General features: G+C 37.2%; 1 long non-coding RNA gene across 1 annotated transcript; it reads right to left on the minus strand.

Annotated features, from left to right (window-relative positions):
- Positions 1-7,577: 7,577 nt before the first annotated feature.
- On the minus strand, positions 7,578-21,811 carry LOC144367059 (uncharacterized). The gene is made up of 3 exons (XR_013426266.1): positions 21,693-21,811; positions 11,674-11,767; positions 7,578-7,772 (listed from the first exon to the last, which is right to left on the minus strand). It is a non-coding gene; the product is annotated as an uncharacterized LOC144367059 (long non-coding RNA).
- Positions 21,812-27,152: the final 5,341 nt, after the last annotated feature.

Genomic DNA, 27,152 nt, shown 5'->3' on the forward strand with positions numbered 1-27,152 from the left:
GTAATTCAGTGAAGCCAATTTATGTGCTAGGAAAGGAGGTGGGGCCAGGCATGTAGCCAGTGGAAAGGGCACCTATGCATCTCCTGGAATTGGAGGGGTCAGGTGACCTCTTTGCAGTTGGCAAAGAATCATGCACTCTCCTCATTTGATCTTTTAAACCATTGACTTAAACAAACTTCCTTTGGTAATTTCATTAACTTTGAGGCCAGCAGCTGTCCAATGGGTAACTAAAAGCAGAACAAATCTCGGCATTCTGCCTTTAATAGGTATCCTTTACTAACCTAATATTTGTGACTACACAGCTTTGCACAAGACATGTTAATTATTTAAGGCATGCTTATCTAAAAACCAGCAAAATAAGAATTTTTAGCCCCAAATATATCTAATCTGATACCACCTTGAAGATTGAAGCAAGATTGAAGGAACATTTGATTGTCACCTTTTGGGGGATTTTTTTGTTTCATTTTGTCTTGTTTTGTTTGTTTTGGTGCTGAGGATCGAACCCAGAGCCTTGTGCATGCAAGGCAAGCACTCTACAAACTGAGCTATAGCCCCAGCCCTGATTGTCAGCTTTTAAAGTAGCTTTTTTTCAGAGCCCCAGAGTTGTGCCTAGAATTTCTTATTCATTTTTCAATTTTTTCCAGGAATGGCAGAGCCTTGTAGACAGATTACTATGAAGAGACTGTTCCCTCAACAAAAGGAATCATATCATGACATCTACATTGCCTCTTCTAGGATTCCAGGTCTCGTAGATGAACATCCTGAGCAGTAAAAATTTACCCCTTTCAAGTGATTAGGACTTCTCAGGAGCCACCTCACAGTGCTAGAACTGAGATAGTGATCTATGAGACTACAGTTTGGGCAAGATTGCTTAATAATGCATATTTCTTCCCCACTTCCCTAATTCTTATTCTATTAAAGCCTTCAGGTCAAGTCAGCACCCTGAAGACATGCCTAAAATATGTCTTCCTGGGGTGGCTACACAGATTAAAGTACTTTACTTGCTTTTTACAATTACCCTTTGCATTTGATTTTGGGGGTGAGTGGCCAGACCTAGATTTTATATCTGGCCTGGAACTTCTGTAGTATGCTTAGTTTATATTTGGTGGAAAAATCAATACATCACTGTGTAATCAATAATTTCAAACGTTATATTATATTATGAGAACTCAAGCAAAGCCATTAGCACTTAATCGCCTTATGCGTTCATGGCACCATAGCTGCTGACATGATAATACATGAGACCTTCATCAAAACAAGCTACATCCATAAATATTTAGCTATATATTTATACATAAATATTTGCACCTAGAATGTTTTTGTGCCTAACAAAATACTTCAGCTTACCCTTCAAAACCCAGGTCCCACAGCACCTATTTTGGTATAGTCTTTCCTAATTTATCTTGAGCAGTAAGACAACTTATTCCTTGCTGTGATCTCCAAGACTCTGGAAGCTGAGGAAGGAGGATTGCAAGTTTAAAACCAGCCTCAGAAATTCATTGAGCCCTATGCCACTTAGATAGACCCTCTCTCAAAATAAAATAAATAAAATAAAATAAAATAAAATGAATCAGACAGTATTACTTTATGCGCATATATAATTACACAATCCAGGTATCTCTACATCATATACAACCAAGAGATCCATTCTACTATACTTCCTACTCATAAACCCACTTTGTTCCCTTCAACACTTCTACTTAATCCAAAGTAGTTCTATTCTTTTCTATACCCTTCTCTATTGTGAATTAGCATCCAGATATCAGAGAAAAGATTTGAAATTTGGTTTGGGGGGATTGTCTTATTTTGCTTAACATAATATTGCTGGTAAAAAAATTTACTGGTAAATCCATTTACCAGTAAATGCCATTTTATTTTTCTTTAAGGCTGAGTCATATTTCATTGTGTGTGTGTGTGTGTGTGTATACATTTTCTTTATATATTCATGTGTTGAAAGACACCTGCATTTGTTCCATAGTTTAAGTATAAAGGTCTGCTCTAAGTATGTGGTTATATAGACACTCAACCCCAGATATCATGCTGATTTGAGAGGGGCACACATGAACATGCAATTGTAGGATTCCAAATAAAATAATCATAAAGGTATGAGAAAAAACATTCTTAGCAAGTTTAAAGGTGGAGCTTCTTTCTTGGCATGGGACAGTCCATTCTCTTGTGCATCGTCAGCCCACATAATATCTCTTTTCAGAAGCCTGTTATTACTTTTACTGGCAAATAAATTGCTCATGGTGTTGGCTTTTGTTTTATATTCAAAACTCACAGGTCATAATATTAAGTATGCAAAAAGAAAAAAAAAGAATGAAATGAAAGAAAAAAAGAAAGATGATTTTTTAAACTCAGCTCTCAAATGCTCTTTCTTTTAAGTAGAGACTATTTTCATCTTGCCAACTTTGGGAGGCAGAAGTATCTAAGCTTTGTGGCGGGGAGAGGGAATAGCCAAGTACTCTGGGTTTTGTGTTTGGAGTGGTGTGAAGACTATCAGGTCCAGGAACACATCCTCTTGGACTGAAGGAGGAATGTTCCTCACACCATAGTCACTGCAGGTTGAATGAGATGTATGCCCACTGTGTTCAGGACCTGTGTCAAACATTACACATGAACTATCCAGAAACTTGGCTTTCATGAATTTTAACCTTTGTTGGGGGAATGAGACACTAAACAGCAAGATAAAACAGACCCAGATATATAGATTTTAAATTATAAATTTGGATGAGTTCTGTGAAGTTAAAGAATACCTTACTGAAACTTGTAGCAGAATTTGACTCACTCATTCTTTCATTTTTTAAACTCAATCCTTTTTCAAAAAATATAAAAACAGTAGAATCAACAAAACTAAAGAAAAAGGAAGTGTGAGCTGTTGGGTGTGCCTAGACTTCTTTCCTCATATAGGTGATGGATATTGCCTAGAATTGACCTAAGATGTCCACGGGTCTTATTATCTGAATCACAGGACTTGCTCAGGACTTCCTGGCTCTCTCAGGATTGATATAAAACACATCTTTTCCTCATTATTCTACTTATCTTATATATTAAAGTCCATAAGTTCCTGCAGTTCAGTCAGGAACCAAGAGATCCTATGATTATGATGCACAAAGGTGGAATAGGGAGGATCTCAAAAAAGACACACCTGCCGTGAAAGCTCTGAGCCCTAAAGTCTAGAGAGGTTTCTCAACTGGGAGTGCAGAGAGAGAAATGTACACCACACCCCCACACACCCCTTACCTCAAGAAAAATAGCTAGTGTTTATTTTTTAACTCTTTAAATTTTTATTTGTGGTTTTTCGATATATATGAAAGAAGATTGTATTTTGACATTATACATACATGGAGTATAACTTATTCAAATTAGGATGCCATTTTTGTGGTTGTAAGTTATGTGGAATTTTACTGGTCATGTATTCATATATGAACATAGGAAAGTGACGTCCAATTCCTTCTACTTTTTTTCTAATATTTTGTTGTTGTTGTTGTTGTAAGGACTTCTCCTTCATTAACTGGCACAACCCATCCAACAATTCTATGAGATATGTATGGCTATAATTATCATTTTATGAAAGAGCAACTAAGCCCCAGAAATTTTAACTCACCATATACAGTTACATAGCTAATTACTACCATCAAAAAGCAGGGCCCTGGAGCAAAATCTTGTAATTCCATTTTTCATTGAAAGTTCAAGAGACCTTCTAAAAATCCTGGTTGATGTTTCAACCTCACATGGGTTACATATTTTTTCCACATCTCCCAGAACACTCCCAACACAGTTACAAAATGCTGCAGAACTGCTTGTAAACACAAATCCACAGACGACCTTTTTTTTATTTATTACTAAATGTGAAGTCACTGAATTCTATGAGTCAGCAGACAGAGGTAAAAGGAGTTCAGCCATTTTGCAATCAGAATCATTTCAATAGTCAGGAAAACAAGAAGGAAAAGAGGTCAAAACCAATAAATCAAAGAGAACTGAGAGAATTAATCAGTGAGGACAGAATGTGCATCATGGGGTTATGTTGAAAACGCCTTAAAAGCCTGCACAATGCCCCTCTATGTGGGCCAGTGACTTTCTAACTTGCCTGGTTAAACTGCAGGCTGGCCTTATCCAGGTAATCACCTGCTCACCACCATGCAGATACCTGTAAAATGGATCTTTTAACATTTCTTACTGATTTTGTTACCCAGTCCATTTGATTTTGAAAGAGAGTCTTGCTAAGTTGCTTAGGACCTCACTATGATACAGATTAAAACTGATAATCCACTGGCTTATGTAAGCTCTTCTTTTCAACAATTTCATCAAGAGTTTTGGATTTACCATAAAGCAGTTATTCCATAAGGAATATTCCATATTCCCTCAAGGTTAAGCCGTTGTAGAATGAGCTCACTTATCTATTAAGCTACAATTACAAAAACTAAAAGGGGAATATAGGACTATGACTCCCCAATATAACCTCAATAATTCTCTATTTGTTTTAAATTTTCCAAATTATGACTCAGAAGGTCACACTGCACTGAGTGACACATCTCTTTCACAGCAACAGGCCCTTTAGGACTTACAGACTGATCAATGGAAAGGACAAGACCCAGTGATTATGTGGGGCAGAGGTCCCGCTTGTATTTTTCCAGAAGGTGCTTTTTGTCCTATTTGGGTACCTGAACACACCATCAGGCATGGAGGACTTAGAACCTAGATTCAAATGACTGAAGATAGACCCAGATAAGCCTTCACTCAAAAGTTAGAAAACATGATATTGTGTCCATCTACAACTAAAAACAATTTTTAAAAATACTTGAAAGAAGAAAAGAAGAGGGACCCTGAGAAACCAAACAAGGAAGGTAATCATGGAAGGACCTGAAAAAATTGACAATATGGGCTACAGGAATGATTTGACAGCAAGGAAAAGCTAAAACTCCAATGGTGATGCTTTCTGCAGTAACAGCTCTATTGAGCTGTTGGGTAAAAGAGAATCAGAGAGAAACTTATTGTACATATTTTCCAGATCCACCTTTAGTACACCCAGCTGTGTGGACTGGAGAATCCATCCCAGTATTTACTAATGACTCACATATTATGGGAGGACTTACAGATACTCATATTACTCTCAATGATGTGACTGGATTTAATTATTCTGGCTATGTTGTGTTGGTTCCATGATAAACATGCTGGTTGTCTAAAAGTGTTATTTGAGGGAAATACAGAATTAGGAGACTTAGACCAACTAATTGTATTGTTAATGGAGACTTAAAACCTTATATTAGATGAATTATTAAAATGGGACTTTTCCATAACAAACCAGTAATCTCACCAGAACGTCCATGAATAATATCTCATTGTCCTAACTGTTCTGCAATAGAAATTGGCAGTTTTCTTAAGTGGATAGATTATATAAATACTTTTCCACTACAACATAAAGTGTCAAAAAATGGTGGGTATATTTTGTACTGGTCTCCTAAAATTGATAAAATGCAGTTATGCAAGAGTACTGCCAACTCCTGGAGGATTTGTTAGCAACATCTTGACTTTCAGCAAAGATGGCATTCAGAAAGATGTTTGGTACTTAATTTCTGCCTCAGAATTCTTACATTTTACTGACAAGCCTTTACCAGACTTTGTAGGCAAGAACTGTAAGGAAGATTCTTGCTATTGCTTATGAGCATGTGTTCAATCTCCTTTATGTCTTAATTACTGGAATGTAAAAATAAAATGGAAAGATTATAGATATCTTGTAACATGTAGTAAATGTAATTTAACTAACTGTATCACCAGATATATTAGAGGAAAAGGAATACTCCATCAGCCTTCTTTTGTCTTATTACCAGCTAATATTTCAGAGCCATGGTACACTGAAGCTGGTTTTCAAGTCTTAAAACAAATACATGCCCAGCTAGTGAGATCTAAATGTGCTCATAATAGTGGGAGTTGTTGCTTTGGTTTCTTTTATTGCTTCAATGGTCACAGCTTCAGTGGCCATATCTCAAAATATTCGACATGCAAATTTTCTTAATAATATGGCTCAGAATACTTCCAAGGCTCTTCATAATCAAATAAATATTGATGAAAGATTGATACTAAGCTAAATGCTTTAGAGGCTACTGTCATAAATATTAGTAATGAAGTTTCAGATTTGAAATTTAAGGAAAGACTCAAATGTCATGCTAACCAAATACAATGCTTCCCAATGGGATTGGAAGAAGGTTAAAAACCATTTGTTGGGTATTTGGCAAAAGAATAATAAGAGCTTGGATCTTTTGGAGATTCATCATTATATTCAAGAGGTAAAAAAAAGTAAAATTGATTTTTCGGATCCTACTTTTTAGCTGATCAAATAACCCTGGAAACATTCTTAAACATTCTGCATGTTAAATTCTTATTTTGTTCTCTTTGCTACTAATTCTCTCTACTAAAAGATCCTACTTTTTAGCTGATCAAAAAACCCTGGAAACATTCTTAAACATTCTGCATGTTATATTCTTGTGTTGTTCTCTTTGCTAGTAATTCTCTCTACTAATTCTCTATTGCAATAGTTGGATGGTGAGCCTTTAAAATAAGAATTCAGGGATTCAAAAAAGTGAACCATCGCCTCCTTTTTTCAAATAAAAAAGCTGGAATATGAGGGAGCTGTTGGGCTGAATTACTGGCATTCTCCTTCTTGTAATTGGAAGAGATTCTGTCGGTTACTTTTGTAGGGACCTAGATATTGCCTGAATCCTTGAAGTAGCCGAATGTGTCTTCATAGGTAGGTGTTTCTTCCCACAGCCCCAGGGGTTGAATTTCTCACCTGTAACCCTGCCCCTCTTGACCTTTTTTGGATGAAACTTTTTAAAGAATGAGGTTCCCCCCCAACAAAAGCTCACTTCTGAACATACTAGCTCTCTCTCTTGCCAGCCTCTGGTGACTTTCCTCACTCTCCCATTTGGGGAGCTTGAGGCCGAGAGCAGGGGAGCCATCCTGAAGCTTGATTCAAAGGTAAAGTGTGTGTATGTGTTTTATTTGGTATCCCAGGAAATTCCCACGAGTGACCTTAAGTTGAGCTGCCCACACTGGTTGTGGGCAGCAGTATTTGACCAAAATTCTGTAACATAATCTAGAACACACACATGCACACACACACACACACACACACACACACACACACACAGACACACATATTAGATGCTAAGCACCTTTTCTTAAACTCAGACTCATAAAGTGAGCAACAAACACAAGAAATCTATATAAATCACACACATGCTCACACACATAACAACCCCATATATACAGACTCACACACACACACACACACACACACAATATGTATACATATACACACATATACATACGCATTTTTTTTTTACTGAGAGGAGACCTAAATTTTGGTCCTTAATAAAGTCCAGAAATTTTGCAATTTAGAGTGATCATGATCATGAAGGCAGATTTTAGATTTCACTTGTTTTGAAAAAAGCATATTTCAATTATTTTAGCTGCTAGATCATTAGAGATAGAAAAAATTTGTTTACAAATTGTTTTCTTGGATCAAAAGTTTCTTATCACTATGAACACATTATCCCATATTTCTGGCATCACATTTGGTCTCCACTCCTTATTTTCCCAGGGACTCAGGATAAATAAAATATCATCCTGATTTCTACATCCTATGGCTTCATCCTTCAAAGTATAAGACAAATTCCTTTGCCACTTGCAGCTCCCACCTCACTGTGGTCTCTCTCTGGTTTGGTGCATGCATCTTCTTATACATGAAGTCCAGGTCCCAGTGCACTCCACTGCAAGACAAAGTTGGTTTATTACTCCCACTCTGAATCCTCTGTTTTATTTATTTTTATTTTAACTTGTTATATATGACAGAAGAATGAGTTACAATTCATAGTACACATATAAAGCACATTTTTTTCATATCTCTGGTTTTATAGAAAGTACATTTACACCTTTAAGGTCTTCATATATGTATTTAAGGTAATGATATCCATCTCATTCCACCATCTTTTTATTCCTCCTTGCCCCCTCCTTAGCACTCCCACCCCTTTGTTCTATCTAGAGTTTGTCTAAATTCTCCCATGCTCCCCCCCAAGCCCCATTATCAATCACCCTCTTTATATCAGAGAAAACTTTTGACATTTGTTTTTCTGGGATTAGCTAACTTTACTGAGCATTATCTTCTCAAACTCTATACATTTACCTGAAAATGTCATGATTTTATTCTCTTTTATTGCTGACTAATATTCCATTGTGTATATATATAACACATTTTCTTTATCCATTCACCTACTAAAAAGCGTCTATGTTGGTTCCAGAGTTTGGCTATTGTAAGTTGTGCTGCTATACACTTTGATGTGGCTGTGTCACTGAAGTATGCTGTTTTTAAGTCCTTTGGGTATAGACCAAAAAGAGCACTAGCTGGGTCAAATGGTGATTCTATTCCCAGATTTCCAAGGAATCTCCATACTATTGTTCATATTGGCTGTACCAATTTACAGTCCTATAAGCAATGTATGAATGTTCCTTTTTCCCCACATCCTCACTAAAAATTATTGTTGTTTGTATTCTTAATAGCTGCATTCTGAATGGAGTGAGATGAAATCTTAGAGTAGTTTTGATTTGTATTTCTTTAATTGCTAGGCATGTTGAACATTTTTATATATTTGTTAGTTGATTATAAATCATCTTCTGAGAGGTGTCTCTTCAGTTCCTTGGCCCATTTATTGGGTGAGATATTAGTTTTTTGGTCATTAGCTTTTTGAGTTCTTTATATACCCTAGAGATTAGTGCTGTATCTGATGTGTTAGGGGTAAAACGTTGCTACCAAGATATAGACTCTCTATTCACCTCAATGATTATTTATTTTGCTGAGAAGAAACGTTTTAGTTTGAATCCACCCCACTTATTGATTCTTGGTTTTAATTCTTGTGCTATAGGAGTGTTATTAAGGAAGTTGGGGTCTAATCTGACATGAGGGAGATTTTGGCCTTCTTTTTCTTATAATACGCATGGTGACTCTGATTTAATTCTTAGCTCCTTTATTTATTTGAGTTGAGTTTTGTGCATGGTGAGAAATAGGATTTTAATTTTATTTTAATGCATATGGATTGCCAGTTTCTCCAGCACCATTTGTGGAAAAGTTTTTTTTTCCTCCAATATTTGTTTTCACGCCTTTGTCTAATGTAAGATGACTGCGATTATGTGGGTTAGTTTTTGTGTCCTCCATTCTGTACCTTTGGTCTACCAGTCTATCTTGGTGCCAATACCATGCTGCTTTTGTTACTATTGCTCTGTAGTATGGTTTAAGTTCTAATATGGTGATACCACCTTCTATACTTTTTTGCTAAAAAGGGAAGATTAGAGGAAAGATCTTATTCTAAGACATCTAAAAGCAAAAAAGAAAAAAAAGAAAAGAGATATTAGAAAAGGGAATTTAGAGTCAATCTTAGATTTTCTTTAAGTATTGTATATATTGAAGTAATTATTCTTTTTTTTCTTTGAGATAAGATTTTGCCATGTTCTCTATGTTGGGTATAGACCGAGGAGTGGGATATCTGGGACAAATGGCAGATATATCTTCTTAAAGGTCCTCAGAATGACTCCTGGATTTGCGATTCTCCTGCCTCAGCCTCCAGAGTCGTTGGGACTACAGTTTGTGCCACAGTTTCGCTAGTTTTCCTTGATTAGGAATATGAAGCAAGTCTAGTTTTCTATATCATTTTCTCATGTGCATGAACTGTTTTGAAATCCTGCCAAATTTGAATCATTCCCTCCACCTGGATGTGAAAAAATTAAAACTGAGAGAAAGTGAGTGAGTTTCCCAGGGACATTCTCAAGGACACTTCACTCATTTTTTCCCCAGATCTTTTTCATTTCTTTCATGAATCCTTCTAGAATCATGGGGAAATTAGGAAATTAAAGGCACAAATCACCTCTTTAGTTAACCATGTTGATGTGATTAGTTTAGTTGGCTTTTTCACTACTATGACGCTGACAAGAACAACTGGACTCACAGTTTCAGAGGTCTCAATTCATACACGACTTACTCTGTTGCTGTGGTCTGCAGTGAGACAGAATAACATGGGAGAAGAGTGTAAAGGAATAAAGAAGTTTAGGACATGGCACTAGGAATCATACAGAAACTCCACTAATCAGGGACAAAATGTATGCCCTGAAGCCAGGCCCTCAGAGACCCACCTCTTCCACCAATATCCTACCTGCCTACAGTTGAAACCAGTTAATCCTTACTGAGGAAATAGTATAGTGAGTAGATTAAGGCTTTCACAATTTAAACAGTTTATTTCTGAACTTACTTGCATTGCCTCACACATGATCTTCTGAGGGACACCAACACCATATCAGTGATTCTCATGTATGTTGTGGAGTGAGAAAAAATAAGTGAGGATTGACAAATGGGGTCACCTTCCAGTTTTCCAGCTCAATGTGGAAGAGATGGGGAGATGCCACCCTACCCATGGGAGTCAGCAAACTTAGTACTCTAAGTTTTTGCTTCTAACACTTAAAAATAAATCTTCCTGTTGGTATGTTTCAGGGGGGATATTTTTGTGATTCACAGGGAGATCCCCAATTATGTAGATCTTACAGCCTGTCTAGTATACTGCTGAAAGGAAAAACGTGAATAGGAAATAATTCCTTTTGAGCAGGAATAGCAGTATGGAATTCTCAGATGGTCTTTAGGTCTCAGAATTTTAGAATTAGAATATGATAAACCAGCCTCAGTGTTTGGGAGAGATAATCTGAGCAGAGTGTAGCCTTTGCTTCTGGCCTCTGGTTTTGAGCTCATGAATTTCTGTCCAGTAGTGAAGACTTGAGTCAAATAACTAACCAGGTTAGTTCCAAATGCAAGCCACAATTTCACATTTCTTTTGGAACATTCCATTCAGTTGACTTAAATTTTAGTAATTTTTAAATCACCCAATTTCTGGTCATTTGACATCACTAAATGTGCCTTCGTTGAAAAAACAATACTCATCTTGTGTTTAATTATGTCAAGTCCATAGATAGGAACTGTCTGATCTCATTCATAATTTTTTCTTTCTAAGATTTACAGACAGGGTATTATCTTTTGAGGATAATAAAAATGCAGAATGCTTTTGTTTCATCTCTCAAATCCTCTACATGTAACTTCAGTAGTAAAACGTCAGTAGTTCCTTAGAAATAATCACAAATTTAGACATTAAGAAAGTATGTATGTGCAAATTAGCAAACTATGAATACATGCATTGCTCAAGAAATTGTAGTTTCAAATCTATCCATTAAAATTTTTTAAATAGCTATTCGTGAGATCTAGTTATGAATAGGAGTGTTTGAATGTGCTTGATGTCTTCTCTTTCACAGATTTTTGATCAAATATTAAATACAATATAAATTTCCGGGAAATGTGCAAAGGCAAATTAAACATCCCCTTTATGATATGTACAAGTCTGAACAACATCATGAGCATCTAATGCAGATGAACTAGAGATCTGAGCTGTTTCACTGAGGCTCTTGAAAAGTTGACAGCAGAGCCCCAGGGAAAAATCTGGCCATGCTCAGGGTAGAGCTTGCACACCGTTTCAGAAAGGATGAGAGCTGGGAACTTCCTCAAAAAGAAGTGCATTTTTATCAATGACATTAAACTGTTTTTTTTTTGCCAAATAAAAAAAAAGGGAACTCAACTATACTCACCTTGCAGTAGTGCAGAAACATTCCAAAGAAAGACAAAGGTGTTGGCTCAGAAATTCCCAGCTTCTCAAACAGCACATGTGAATAGGTTCCACATCTATAAAGTGAAAGACAAAGCCAGATCACTATGATTGTCATTCTATAGATAAGAGCCTGACCAGTCTCTGACTCAGAAACTGGACCAGGCAATGAGGGAGGAAACATGTAGGTGATATATAACAACAACTCCAACTCAAAGTGAGAGAAACTGGGCACATTCTCTCTTTCCCAACTCCATTTAGAAAGGCCCCCCTTACACCAAAGTCATAATTATGAGCTAAGAGAAGTTGAGATTTTATGACCCAATTATTAGGTTTATGCTCAATACACATTCCCAGACTTGAGTGCTCCTGCAAGGTGCAGACTGGCATTCTGCCAGGGCATTTTATTTGCATGTCTCTTTGGTGTATTAGCCCTTCCTTAATTTATTATTTCCCAGTCTAAAAAGGGGGGTGATATTTTGAAGTTACTTTGACGACGAGATTTTGCTTAACACAATCTATTCAATCACAGAGGACTCATTGAGAGCTTCTGGTGACATTTTTTTTTCTTACAACTTTGTCATAAAACTTTGGGGCTTTTCCTTCTCTCTCTGCAATTCTCCCAGCCCTTTTTGAAAATTGACTTTATATGGATCCTTGGAAGAATTAATAATATCCTTCTGTTGAATGGCAAATGTACCATTTTGAAACAATGAGACTTCCCTCTACCTCACACAAATGTGAGCCATGTTGAGTGTCATCCAAATCTGTTGTCAGACAATGTGGTTGCCTTGAGCCAGAGGGAAGGCTGAGTTCCCTATGTCCTCTGAGTGCTAAAGCGAGGAATTAATGACTGAGGAATCATCTCCAGGCCATTCTCCCACTCATTGAGTCTGTTCCTCCAAGTGTGATGCTCAGATGGCAGCGCAGAGCCAGGCATGCTCATGTTCATTAAGGTGGCCAGTCACAGCACACTTTGTTTATTGCCCCCATGCATCAACTCCCTTTGTATTTAAACCCACAAAGGCTGGTGCTCATTTGGCCTGGCTGGCTAGCAACTCAGATGTGTCATACTCACAGCCCCATGCCAGAGTGTTCTATGTCATACAACCCCTACTCCACAATTCCAAGAGATGAGAGAAACATAGAAAAAAGAAATGGTGTACAAGAGAGTCCTAGCAGATATTTTAACCATGAAACAGCTAATTCTGCTAATGTGGCCCCATAGTGGCAGAGGAGAAAACTGTGGCATGGATAAATGGCCCAGCATGCTCTGTAATTCCTCTCATCTACATTGAGGGGGACCCTCCAAATTCAGGAACTCTCCTGTTGAATGAGAAGAAAATATACAATATAAAATAAGAACCCATAATGTGTTCCAGACAGTTGCAATAAGAACTTGCTGCTGCTTTTTAGAGGAGAATGTTTAAGGCAGTATAGGTTTCATATATTCTGTACAAATTCTGCCATTAAATACTCTGATAGTAAAAGCAAATGTGACTTCATTTTGTTTTGTGCCTCCATTCTATAAAACTACCATGCCAAGTAGAAAAGTCATGACTGGGTCAAGTTGTTCTTTTCCTTTTGATATCAAAACCTTTAAGGACATGGAAATACCTAATGGGGCATGGTTTCTATAACTAGGGTAACAGGGCTCTGTTTCTGTAACTGGGGTGACTGAGCCAACTGTGATTGGTTAGGCTTCCTGCCACTTGACTGCACTCTTCCGCTTCTGAAACCTGGCTTGCTTGCATTGGCTGGACCCCCAAACATCCCTTTTGTGGTTTTCAGGGTTATAAGGAGCACCCTTGCAATTGTTCAGGGCTGATCTGGGGAATAGCTTTATATTCTGTTGAGTGTCCACTAGTGTGCTGCAATAAAGGCTTGATTCGATTATACACGAGTAGTCTGGAAGTCAGTTTGTGAAACCCTGGGATGAAGCTTTAACTATAACATCTGGGGGCTATAGCATCCTAGAATGCTCCTCCTGCTGGCCTGTAAGATATGGTGAGTGGACTCCTCTGGGGAAAAGGCCAGATTGGATGCAGTTGCTTACACTTTTCCTGGAACAGGAGGAGATGTTGTCACTTTCTCCTTGGAGGCCTCCCAGTGGGCTCTTACCTTTGCCTGGGGCAGCATGAGTCATGACTCTGCCCCATTGGAGGACTCCCTGTGTGACCTCATCTGTCTGTATCTGGGGGCATGAGGAGACATTGTCTCTGTCCCACTAAAGGCCTTCCTGTGGGGCCTCATCTGTTCCTGGGGGAAGAATGAGATGTGGTTTCTGCCCCATTAGTTTTCTCCCTGTGTGACCTTACCGATTGTTGCTGGTCCTGCATCTGTTTTGCGGTTTGTCATTTCTCCAGCTTCTGCCTTCCTATTTGTCATTTGTCCAGTGTCTGTTTGCCGGCCATCTGTCTTGTATTTATCTGTCCCTGTGTTGTGCATGGGCCCGTTTTTTGATCTCACAACTGCTCTTCTCTCATCAGGACTCCTTCCCTTCACCATCATCATGGGACAAGGAAGCTCTATAGAGATCGTTACTTGGACCCCTTTAATTTATTTTCTTAACAATTTTCAGAACTTTGTTTGTTGGTTTGTTTTTGTTTGTTCCCTTTGTGTTCTGTGTTAATTTCTACCTCAATTTGTTTCTAATGAGAAAAAAATTATTAAAATGGTTTTAACTGCGCTCACTACAGCTTTCATTAAAATGTAAAGTGCTGCCAACAGGACTAAAGAATTGTCAATAGTAAAAGCTAAAGGTAAAAAAAAAAGCATTCTGGAGATTGCCTTCACTTAGGAACTAGGCCAGGTGGCCAACTGGGTAAATCATGTGAGTTCCTATAGAGGACAGATTAAAACTAAAGTGTTTTATAAAATTATTATTCCTAAATTGTATAACAAAAAGCATAATTTTGTCTAGGAAGTTTGGCTTTTGTCTCTCAGTATTTGCAAGCATGAATAACTTCCAACTATTAAAAAAGTGGTCCAAAGATTTTTCCATGTAAGGCTAAAATTTGGTGGCCACAATTTAAGAAATCATAAAAACCAGTTTAGAATGGGTCCCCAACCTGGGGACTCTCCCTAGGAGACCAGTGGAGCTGCATCTTTGGGAAGTTCCTTCAGGAAAAAAATAAGACCCTTTCATTTGTCTATATTCCCTTAACTTTTTTAACGTTTATGAATAGGACCTCCTCAAGGAAAAGGTCAGAAAAACTTTTAAAATTCTATATTTGTCAAATTGATAATTTTGATCTAATATGCCTAGATTAATATGTTTTTCTGATTACACTCTGCTTTATTCTAAGGCCAATTTACAAGGGTTAACTTTCAGTCTAATAGGTTTTAAAAATAAGTTACAAGGCTTTTGTTTGTCTGTTTGCTTTGTGTGGGTGCACTGGTGTACTGTCCATCTACATGTATTGCCATGTCTATATATATTTGGTACAAAAGTAATTGACATCTGAGCTCATAAATTAAAATTTTAAAAATAGATCCAAATACCTTTGGTTAATATGATTTAAAAGGTTCAATTTAAATTGGAACAATAAATAAAAATACAAATGTCTTTAAAGTTACCAATGCACAGTTTTTTTCTAGATTGTTAAACAGCTGTTAAAAATGTTAATATTCATAAAGTGTCTGATATCCATTCTGTCTAGGACTTTTCTTCAACAGGAAAAAATGATTACTAACACTATTTAATGCACCTGTTTGATACCCTGTTTTTAAAAAATGAAACATAAATTACATCTAAATATATATAAAATTAATCATGGATGTGTTTGTTATAGACATCTAATTGTTATACAAAGTTAAAATGCTAACTGTTAAATATAATATCAAGTACTCTTAAGTCCTTAAATTTCATAAGGCAAAATACCTAATCAATGTTGGTGTTTTCATAAGTTGGTAAATTAATTTTTTTAAAATTATTTGTGTGGGACAGAGGATGTGGCTCAAGTAGTAATTTACTCACCTGGAATATGCAGGGCGCTGAGATTGATCCTCAGCACCACATAAAAATAAAATAACAATATTGCCTCCACCAAAATCCTCAAAATAAATAATTAAAAACTCTCTCTTTCTCTCTCTCTCTCTCTCTCTCTCTCTCTCTCTCTCTCTCTCCAAAAATATTTTGTGTTATCATTAAAACAAGGTTACTACAAATTAAAAGTCCCAACAGGTATAATTCTACATACAAGGAGTCAAGAGGTTTCAACTACATTTCAATTAAAGACTATAAATAACAAATATTTCATCTTATTAAAATAGATTAATTTATCTAAATTCAGGAATGTATAAGGGTTACTTCAAGGTATAAACAGAAAAAAGGATCAATGGATTAAAAATTATTAAAATGTTCTAATATAAAAATATATTTAGTAAAAATCTAATAGGTTTTAAAAAATAAGCGAATGTTTCAGATGTATGTCATATTGTGCTAGCTAACATTCATACAGAGTCAGGAAACAATATATTTAAACTTTATAAAATAATATCTTAAAAGAGAGAAAAAATCATCTTTAAAACCATTTAAAAATTGGTTCCAGGTAAAAAGTCTTTATGTGGTAAAGTATAATTTTAATACATCTAAGTAAACAAAAAAAGGTCTAATTAAGTAATATAAAGGTCTAAAAATAAAAGATAAATATTAAAAGGTTTATATGTAAATAAGTTGTTTATATATATAACACAAATAGTTAAAACTATTCAAGGTCTTTCCCTACAGACAAATATTAATGTACTGATATATTTATATGCTAAAATGACAAAACCTTCTAAAAAATATTAATTACATTGTGCCTCTGAATTTTATCCCCTACAACAAATAATCTTGGTTAAACAGCAATGTTAATTTTAAAGTATTGTTCTACATTAAACAGTCTAGATTTTTTTTAAAAGTTAACCTTGGATAATATAAAAACATTGATAAAAGTGTGGTACATTACTCTTTTTTACAGATTGAATGTGTTCATATGTTTCAGGTATGCAAGTCTTTAAGGTAAAAAGTTTAAAGGCACATTTTATCAAGTTGGTATTCTCCAAACTAAAATTTTCTGTAATGGTAATTTAAACTCAAAGAGGATAATAGATTTTATTGGGGATTTATTTATATTATTTGATGTTTTGTAACCTAACCTTATGTTACCTCTTACACTGGGATATAAAAATTTAAAGGTATTTTAAAAGATAATGAGAGCCTGATCTGTTTAAAGGTTGATATTATAAAAGATTTCTGCCATATTTCCACATAAAAGAAAGAGTGCTCAGCCTTTTCTGAATTAATGTTTCAGATGTATGTCATATTGTGCTAGCTAACATTCATACAGAGTCTGAAAACAATATATGTAAACTTTATAAAATAATATCTAAAAAGAGAGACAAAGATCAGCTTTAGAACTTAAACACTTTACCTAAGATTTGTGAAGAGCCCTGCCTTACTTGAGATAAGGCTCTGCCTCCCACCTTACAGCATGTTAAAATAACTTCAAAGTAGGCCAGATTTTAGTTAATTTAGAGTTATATTCAAAGATTGATTTTATTAAAAAAATTACTATAATCTCTAATAAAAATACATAACTCAGCCAAGTTTCAAAATTATATACAAGCTGGATATGTTTTTACTATTGCTAATTTCACTTTGTATTTTCATTATAACTAAAAAAGTGACCATGACACTGAGAACAACCAAGAGACCTTTATTGTGGCAGTGTCTGATTAATAGGGATAGAGAGAGAGAGAGAGAGAGAGAGAGAGAGAGAGAGAGAGAGAGAGAGAGAGAGAGAGAGAAAGAAAGAGAGAGAGAGAGAGAGAGAGAGAAGAGAGAGAAACAGAGAAAGGAGAGAGAGAGAGAGAGAAAAAAAAGTGTATGAGCGAGGGAGATAAAGAGAAAGAGAATGAGAGAGAGAATAGAAGAGAGCAAAAGTAAGATAAGAAAGAGAGAACAAGAGAGGGGGACCTCGCAAGAGAGAGATTTATAGCCAAAATCTAATGGCCTCTCTGGGTCCACAAGCTGCCTTGTTGGCATACAATGATTTTATCACTGTAGTTGCTAAGGTTATCATCTTCTGCCTTCAGGCAGATCAGGCAGGGGTCAGATGTGGGTTTCCATTATAACAGATGGGTAAAAGTCCAGTGTTCAACCTTGAGTGGAGTTGAGTGTTCAGACCTGAGGCAAACAAGCAAAGCTAACATTTGTTCAGCCTGCTCCACAAGTAACAATAACTGAGCCTGTTAATGTGTTATAGAAGTAAATCTTCATTAACACACAACCTAAGTTAATTTGAGATACTAAGCCATCATTTGTAGACAGATAATAATTAAAAGGGATTAAACTAACTGAAAAGGGGCTAAAATTATGGCTCAGCAGTACAGTGTTTGCCTTGCATGAGTGAGTCAATGGGTTCAATCCTCAACATTAAATAAGTTAATAAAAAAGATATTGTGTTATGTAAAAAAAATTAACTCTAAAGTTATAAACATTAAAGTTAAAACAGAGTATTGTAAGTTTAAGACTGATAAAACTGACTTGCTGGATGTTAAAGGTCAAACTTAAAAATTAAGGTTAAAATATAGGGGCCAAGAAAACCAATATTAGGCTCTTGCCCTCTGAGTCAGCCTGAACCCAGGACAGGGGAAAGAGCTTTGCAACTCTGGGCCACATAACCTCCTGATAAGGGAGATTAATGAGACCACTGAAGAACAGAAAGCCAATGAGTATACATGCTGCAAAAGAGGAGGTTCCTTAAAAAGGGGAGACATGCCTGACTCTTCCAAGGGAAGCCACATGGTCAGCAAGACCTTGACCCATCCTAATGCAGATGGCACTAGCAGAGCTGAAATGCTGCTCACAAGTTCCCCAAGAGTGTCATCCAAGGAAACTCAGCTGACTCTTACCAATAGATAGGAAAAAGGTCAGTTTGACCAGCTTGGTCTTACTCACCTAGCAAAAACAGTTAAAAACCAAATCACAGCCATTCCTTGGCATTAAAAATAAACAACACTTATTTTATTGTAACATAAAATGTACACTTGTGTTAACACCCCTCAAAATTAGTAAGACTGGAGACAACAAAAGAAAAATTCTTAGGCAAGAATGCCTGATAATAAAAATTGCCAGAGTCAGAAGTTTTTAGTCAGTTTAAGGCTTACATATTTTCCTAACCTCATACACAAGTAGACTTAATCAGTGTTTGCTAGTATAATTATCTTCCCGTAAGTAACAAAGAAATCTCTACTGAATGTAGAGGTCATGCCAATAAAAATATTTTACAAAATAAGATGACATTATCTAACTTAACTAAATGTTGTGTCTACATTCCTGATAATTCTGACAATTTGAAAGATTTATTTCCCTAAAAAAAGGGCCTTATTAGGCTTTGTTAGGTCTTGTTATGGGAAAATTTGTCAGGTCTTCTGCCTCCTGGTAAACACTTATTAATTTCTATCATTTTCATAATATTCATGAAAAGATTTCAGATGCTAAAACTGATATTTTGCATTAATCGTATTTCAGTACTCATGTCTTTTTGTTTATCTCAAAGAAGTGCACACCCACAGGTGAATATACAATCTGTCCTTCCTGAACCAGATTTTTACCATGGACGCCTTGACCCTCTCAGTTTCTACAAAGAGACTCCAAACTTCTTGCCCACTGCACATCACTTCCTTTCAGCTCGAAGCAGTAAGAACAGTCATCGCCCTTTTACTTTACAGCAGTAGTAGGTCCCTAATATTAGATAAAAATTATTGTCAGTATAGATATTCGCCTATATATCTAGCTCAGGAAGATGTACCTGGGGAACTACCCCCAAAATCACCCTGTGTGATCTCCCAGATAGAGACACTTGCTTCCACAACCCAAATTATAAGTGGGACAACTCCCCATTCGCCAAAAATTGTGCTTCCTGGTCCCACTTCTAACTCCTTACCTAAATCTCAAAACTGTCAATAACTCTTATCTATGTAACCTACTATTTTGATGGAGAAAAAGGAAAAGAACCTGGGCTTATTAAAAGGCCAGGGCCCACTGATTAATCAACATAGACAGGCTGCCCCCATTTTAGTTCCCCTCCTGGATGGTATGGGAATAGCTGGATCAGTATACTGCTTTGGGAACTGCAGCTCTTATCACAGGCTCTAAAAATTTTAAGTCCCTCAGCCATAGAATATATTTAGATTTAGGAGAACTAAAAATGTCAGTCTCCAAACTAGAATTTTTACTAGACTCTCTGACAGAAATAGTATTACAAACAGATGGGGGTCTAGATCATCTCTTTCTAGAACAAGTAGGATTTTGTTTGGCCCTAGGAAAAATGTGTTGTTTTTAAGCAAACCATTCTGGGAAAATAAAAAAACAATTTGGTGCTAGTGAGAAAGAAACACAAACCATAAGAAGCTTCAGGCAATTAGTTCTAAAACTATTGCTCCTGGTCTCCTTGGCTGACTACAATCATCTCAGCCATAGTTGGGCCCCTAGTCCTTCTCCTGATTGGGACTACTATAGGGCTCTGCCTATTACACAAGAGTGTAGGTGAGGTCCGACTTATGATCTTGCGAGCCTAGTATGGTCCCTTAGGCACAGAAGGATGAAAAAGAAACTGAAGCCTAATGATGTGCAAGATTGACAACAAATCTACTAAAACCAGTGGGAATGTGATAGTAAAAGCAAATGTGACTCCATTTTGTTTTGTAATTCCATTCTGTAAAAGAGCCATGCCAAGTAGAAGGGTCATGAATGGGTCAAGATCCTCTTTTCCTTTTACTATCAAAATCTTTAAGAACATGGAACTACCTAGTGGGGCATTGTTTCTCTAACTAGGGTAACGAAGCTCTGTTTCCGTAACTGGGATGACTGGACTCACAGTTATTGGTTAGGCTTCCAGTCGCTTGAATTCACTCTCCTGCTTCTATAACCTGGCTTGCTTACATTGGCTACACCCCCAAACATCCATTTTGTGGTGTTCATGCTTATAAGGAGCACTCTTGAAATTGTTCAGGGTTGATGGGGGTGGGGGGGAAGTTTTAAGTTCTGGTCTGTGGCCACTAGTTCACTTCAATAAAGGCTTGATTAAATTATATGTGACTGGTATGGAAGTTAGTTTATAAAACCCTGGGACAAAGCTATAACTATAACAGTACAATAAAACTAAATTACATCACTTCTAGATGGTATAGATTCATTCTTTCATTCTGGAGTGTGGAGGGAAATAAAAAAGAAAAGCCCAATTGGGTTTGGGGTGTTTGTCAGGTTGCTAGTAGATTTTATACTTGGGGTAAATAATTCTCTTTACTGATGCTAATCTCCCAGAGAGAGGAAAGATAATATAAAAGAAAAGAATAAAACTTCTTAAAATTTCTGTCAGGTATTTTCTGTTCTAGACACTCATCATTTAGACATTTCTGTTAATTTCAGGGTGGGAGAATTGAGTTTTTTGGGGGAAGGATGTGCTAGGAGAGGTTCACAGAAAAGAGGGAATTGTTCAGTCAGCCTCCCAGGGAGTCTGAGGGGCTATGGTGCATTGTGCAAATGGTTCTACAGCCAGGAGGGCACAGGAATCACCATATGAACAGGTACAGTCCTCCAGAATATTTTTAGCAGATAACCCAGAAAATGAAGAGACAAAACCCAAGAAACCTGGTTTTCTCCAGAATTCCCAAAGCTTGAAAGGGTGAAGTTCCCACTGCATGTGATAAGAACTTATGCATTATCTGTATCTGTTGAATTCTGGTTCATCACTCTATGTGCAAACTCAGAGCCAATCAGATTATCCCTGGGAATATAGCTCACCATGAATCCTGAAACCTATAGGAATATAGATTTCAGGACAGGAAGAAGCTCAAGCAGTCTGCTTAAGATCAATAGAAAATTCTTAAGTGTTTATAACAATTTTAATTCCATCATCTATTTTTATCTTCCGAATAGTTAAAGAAAACAGTAACCTGATTAGGCCACCAACTCCAGGCTTCTGGAGGAGAAAATGCTGGACAGTGACTCACAGATAGAAAAGCATAAGGCTGATAGCTAGGAGGACCGGGTGTCTATGAAAGAATTCAGGGATAGGTTCTTCACCACTTTTCTTCATAAGTATTGAATTCTGTATCTTTCTTTCAGCAAGATGGGCTGCCCTTTGAAGAACTGTGCCTACAGAGTGTCCATTCTGTGACAAGCTACAATTCAGTGAGGCCAGTTTTTGTACTGGGGAAGGAGGTGGGTCCAGAAGTGAATCCAGTGGAAATGCCACCTTTGCCTCTCCTGGAATTGGAGGGGTCAAGTGTCCTCTTTGCAGTTGGCAAAGAATCACGCACTCTCCTACTTTTACCTTTGTTTGAAAACAGGGACTTAAAGATACTGCCTGAGTAAAGACATTGACTCTGGGGCCTGCAGCTGTACAATGAGAAACTAAAAGCAGGATAAATCTTGGCATTCTGCCTTCATTCAGTATCCTTTACTAACTTAATATTGTTACTGCTCAGCTGTGCACATAGACATGTTAATAATTTAAGGAGTACTCTTATAAAAACTAACAATAGATTACAAATTTATCTAATCTGTCTTATCTCCCTTGAAGATTGAGGCAATATTGAAGGGACATTCAACTATCAGCTTTTTAAAAAATATTCTTTTTAGTTGTAAATGAACAAAACACCTTTGTTTAATTCATTTATTTTTATGCAATGCTGAGGGTTAAAGCCAGTGCTTCACACATGACAGTCAAGTGATCTACAACTGAGGCACAACCCCAACCCCTCAAGTGTCACCTTTTACAATATCTTGTTTCAGAACCCCAGAGTGGTTCCCAGAAATCTTCAGTCATTGTTTATTTCCTTCCAGGAAAGGCAGAGCCTTGTAGACAGATATACACAGGAGTTTATTCCCTCAATAGGAGCAATCATCTCATGAGACCTACACTATCCCTTTTAGGATTCCAGGTCTGGTAGATAAATATCCTGAACGATAAATAAAATTTATTCCTTTCAAGTGATAAGGACTTCTCAGGAGCCACCTAACAGTGTTAGAAGTGAGATAGTGATCCCTCAGACCTCAGTTTGGACAAGACTGCTTCACAATGCATACCTCTTCCCCACGGTCCCAATTCTGCTTCTATTTAAACCTTCAGGTCATGCCAGCATTCAGAAGGCATGACTAAAACATGGATCCCCTTGTCTTTCTGGTGTGGCTGCACTGACTAAAGTTCTTGTATTGATTTTTTCAATTTTTTTTTTTTTGGATTTTGGGGGGGTGAGTGGCCATACCTTGATTTTGTACCTGGCATTGGACTCCCATAATTCTTTACATTCTTATTTTGTGGAAAATCAATAAATCACTGTGTAGTCAATAATGCCAAATGTTATGTGATATTATGACAAACTCAAGTGAAGCCACTGGGACTAATCTCTTTATATGTTCTTGGAACCTAGCTGCTTTTCTTTTTGCTGATTTTGTTGTTGTTGTTGTTATTGTTATAAGTGGACACAATATCGTTATTCTTATTTTCCTGTGATGCTGAAGATGAAACCCAGTGTCTCACACATGGTAGATGAGCATTCTACCTCTGAGCAAACCCATTCCCATAGCTGCTGTATGTACAAATCATGAGAGCTTTGTCAAAACAAGCTCCATCCATATATATTTGCCCACACAGGTTCCTCTGTCTAGAATATTTTTGTGTCTCATAAAAGACTCCTGATGAGCCTCCAAAACCCAGCTCTTATAGCACTTATTTTGGTAGAGTCTTTCCTTACTAATCTCAAAAAGTAGGACAACTTATACCTCCTCTCTTCTCCTTAGGACTCTATAGTCTAAGGCAGGAAGATCATGAGTTCAAAACCAGCTTCAGTAATGCAATGAACCCCTAAGCATCATATATATATATATATATATATATATATATATATATATATATATATATATATATATATATAAATGATAGTAGGAAAACAGGTCATTACCCTATGTGTGCATATATGGTTACATGACTGGTGTGTGTCTGCATCACGTACAACCATAAGAATAAGTTATACTCCATTTTTATATAATGTGTCAAAATGCATTCTACTGTTATATACAACTAATTAGAACAAATAGTGAAGTGTTGGGGATATGGCTCAGTGTCTAAGCACTCCTGGATTCAATCCCCAAAACCAAAATAAATAAACAAATAAATAAAAATAAATGAATACAGGCTGCATCTCAGTGAAGAATCACGTCTGGTTTAATTCCCAGTTCCAAACAAACAAACAAAAATTCTAACAAACCAAGAAATGAACAAATCACCACCATCACCACCAGCAACAGCACTTATTCCTCTGAAGCAACTTCTGTGCTCTGCACACAGTTCCATTGTTGTCTTCTCTACTCTGATAGCAAATTGCTTGTTTCCACCAGTGTTTCCCTGAACCAGACATTGAGCTTCTCAAGGGCCCAGTCTGGGTATTATCCACTATTGTAGCCTAATATCCAGCAGAAGGTTTTACTCCTAGCATCAAGAAAAGTTGGCTGAGTTGAATTGGGTGAGATTGTTGTGGTTGTGCATGATCCTTTCTGGGGAGGCTTTGGTGACCACTTCATCTTCCTACCTTGTTAATATACCAAGAAAAGTTGTCTCTGTGTCAGTCACCTTCACTGTACTTTCAGGCCAATCTGTACTAATTCTGTTGGGAAGATGGCCTCTCAAGTAGAGATGGGACATAGACAAGATGGAGCTGATGGTCCCACCAGTGTGTACTCATGTTGCTATGCAGTTCCTGATGGAATATTGCAGTACACAGCAAGTTACCCAAATTCTTGACAAAATAGAGGTTCATGCTTTCTGGAAAGTCTGCATGTCCCAAACCAATATATGTGAAAAGAAAGAAAAAGAAAACAGTGGCCTGCATAGACACATAGACCTCCAAACCCCTTGGTTCAATGCCAGAGCAGATACAAGGTCTAGGAACACCAAAATATGGTTTGAGCTTTTCTTTTGGGATCATAAGTCAGAATATATTGCCTCCTGATTTTTGGTGAATAGAGGATTAATTATATGTGTGGGCATCAAGTCTCGGAAGCTAAGAGAGGAACAGCTCTGTAACAGGTGTCATTACTACCTGTGAGCCCCCATCACTTTAGTGATGAAAGACATCCCCTGATTGTCTGGAAATAACACCAGTTTTTTATCTAATGTCACCATATGATGGACTATCTATCTAAGTGGAACATTATCTAATATTCTGTGTCTACTTGGTCTGAGGAATTAAGGATTAGGTGATAAATTTGCAAAGTTCTTAAAAATCAACAGAAAGAGTAGGGATTTAAGCAGCACAAGCAGGTCATTCTTCTTTTATCTGTCCTCAGTGTCAATCTTCTGTATAAACTTGTAACCACCCCAGGCAACTCTTCTCATCCCTCTGGTCTGTAAATTCCCAGGGATTCCTAACACTAGCCTGAAAATGTGGACTTCTCACTGGCAAAATATGATAAGGTTTGAATGCATGTAAAAAACATTCATTCAACAAGGAAAGTTTGAAATATCATTTCATAACTATAAACAATTTAATTAGTCTACCCAAGCCCTAATCATTTTTACTTTCTTTTGGAGACACATTCCTATGTAAACTATATGTTTCTATGTTAAAAAAACATGTGTTTTTCTGAGATGATGTTATGGCTAAATCTAAATTGAGTTTCCACCTGCTCTGCTTACATGAGGAACAGATCACACATGTTAAAATGGACATAATGGAGTTTTACTCATCCATAAAGAATAATGAATTTATGTCATCTGATAGGAAATGTGTGAACCACATAACATCAGAATAAGTGAAATAAACCAGATTCAGACAGTCAAGTGTTGAATGTTTTCTGTCATACACAGAAGCTATACCAAACTAAGAAATAAAAAGGGGAATGAAATCCCATGAAAGTGAAAGTGAGATCAGTGTGGCAGAGAAAGGGGATTGAGGGGAAGGGAGGAGCAATGGGAAAAAGAGATAAAAAATAAAATTAAATTGGCCAAATTATGCTATGTCCATAAATGAATGTATTACATACATTGAATTTCACCTTTATGTACAACATTTTAAAAGCAATCTATGCTAAGCCTCAGGCTAGCATCATTCTGAATAGAGAAAAAATTGAAAGCATTCCCTCTAAAATCTGAAACAAGACAGGATTGCCCTCTCTCACCACTTCTGTTCAACATAGTTCTTGAAACACTGGCCAGAGCAATTAGACAGACGAAAGAAATTAAAGGCATTAAAATAGGAAAAGAAAAACTTAAATTATCACTATTTGTGGACGACATGACTCTATACCTAGAAGACCCAAAAGGGTCTACAAAGAAACTACTAGGACTAATAAAGAACACCTGGACTTAAGCCTAATAATTATGCAAAAGTGACATCAAACCTACTAAAACCAGTGGGGAATGTGATAGTAGGAGCAAATGTGACTCCATTTTGATTTATGACTTCATCCTGTAAAACAACCATGCCAAGTAGAAGAGTCATGACTGGGGCAAGATGTTCTTTTCCTTTTGCTATAGAAACTTTTAAGAACATGGAGCCACCTAATGGGGTATTGTTTCTGTAACTAGGGTAACAGGGCTCTGTTTTTGTAACTGGGCTGACTTGGCTAACTGTTATTGGATAGGCTTCCCTCTGCTTGACTGCACTGTCCTGCTTCTGTGACCTGGCTTGCTTGCATTGGCTATACCCCTTGAACATACCTTTTGCAGTTTTGAGACTTATTAGGAGTTCCCTTGCAATTGTTCGGGGCTGATTAAGGGAACAGTTTTATGTTTTGGTCAGCCACCACTGGTGTACCTCAATAAAGGCTTGAATCAATTATACGTCAGTTTATGAAACCCTGGGATGAAGCTTTAACTGTAACATTTGGGGGTTTGCCCTGGATCCATTTCTTCCCTACCCTCACGCCAAATTTTCCTCGAACAATGGGCCTTTGGACCTCAGCAGCGGAGTAGAGGGGAGCTCCTGAGAGACACTCCACAGTCTCACTCCAATCCATCCTAGGATGCTCTGAAAAGCCTACTGCTGGCTGTCTGTTCTGGTGAGTCAACTCTTCTCTGGGGGAAAAGGTCTGATTGGACGCAGTCACTTACACCTTCCCCGGGATAGGACAAGATGTTGTCACTGTCTTCCTGGAGGTCTCCCTGTGTGACCTCATTTGTCTGTATCTGGGGCCCACTGGAGGTCTCCCTGGGAGGTCTCATCTGTCTGGGGACAGGAGGAGACATAGTCTCTGTTCCACTGGAGGCCTCGCTGCAGGGCCTCATCTGTTTGGGGGCAGGACGAAACATGGTCTCTGCCCCATTAGAGGTCTCCCTGTGTGACCTCAGAGACTGTTGCTTGTCCTGTGTCTGTTCTGCTGTTTGTCATTTCTCCAGTGTCTTCTGCTGTTGGTAATTTGTCCATTGTCAGTTCGCTGGCCATTTGTTCTGTTTGCAGGTTCTCTGCCCC

The sequence above is a fragment of the Ictidomys tridecemlineatus genome, chromosome 10 (assembly GCF_052094955.1).
Source record: "Ictidomys tridecemlineatus isolate mIctTri1 chromosome 10, mIctTri1.hap1, whole genome shotgun sequence".
Lineage (NCBI taxonomy): Eukaryota > Metazoa > Chordata > Mammalia > Rodentia > Sciuridae > Ictidomys > Ictidomys tridecemlineatus.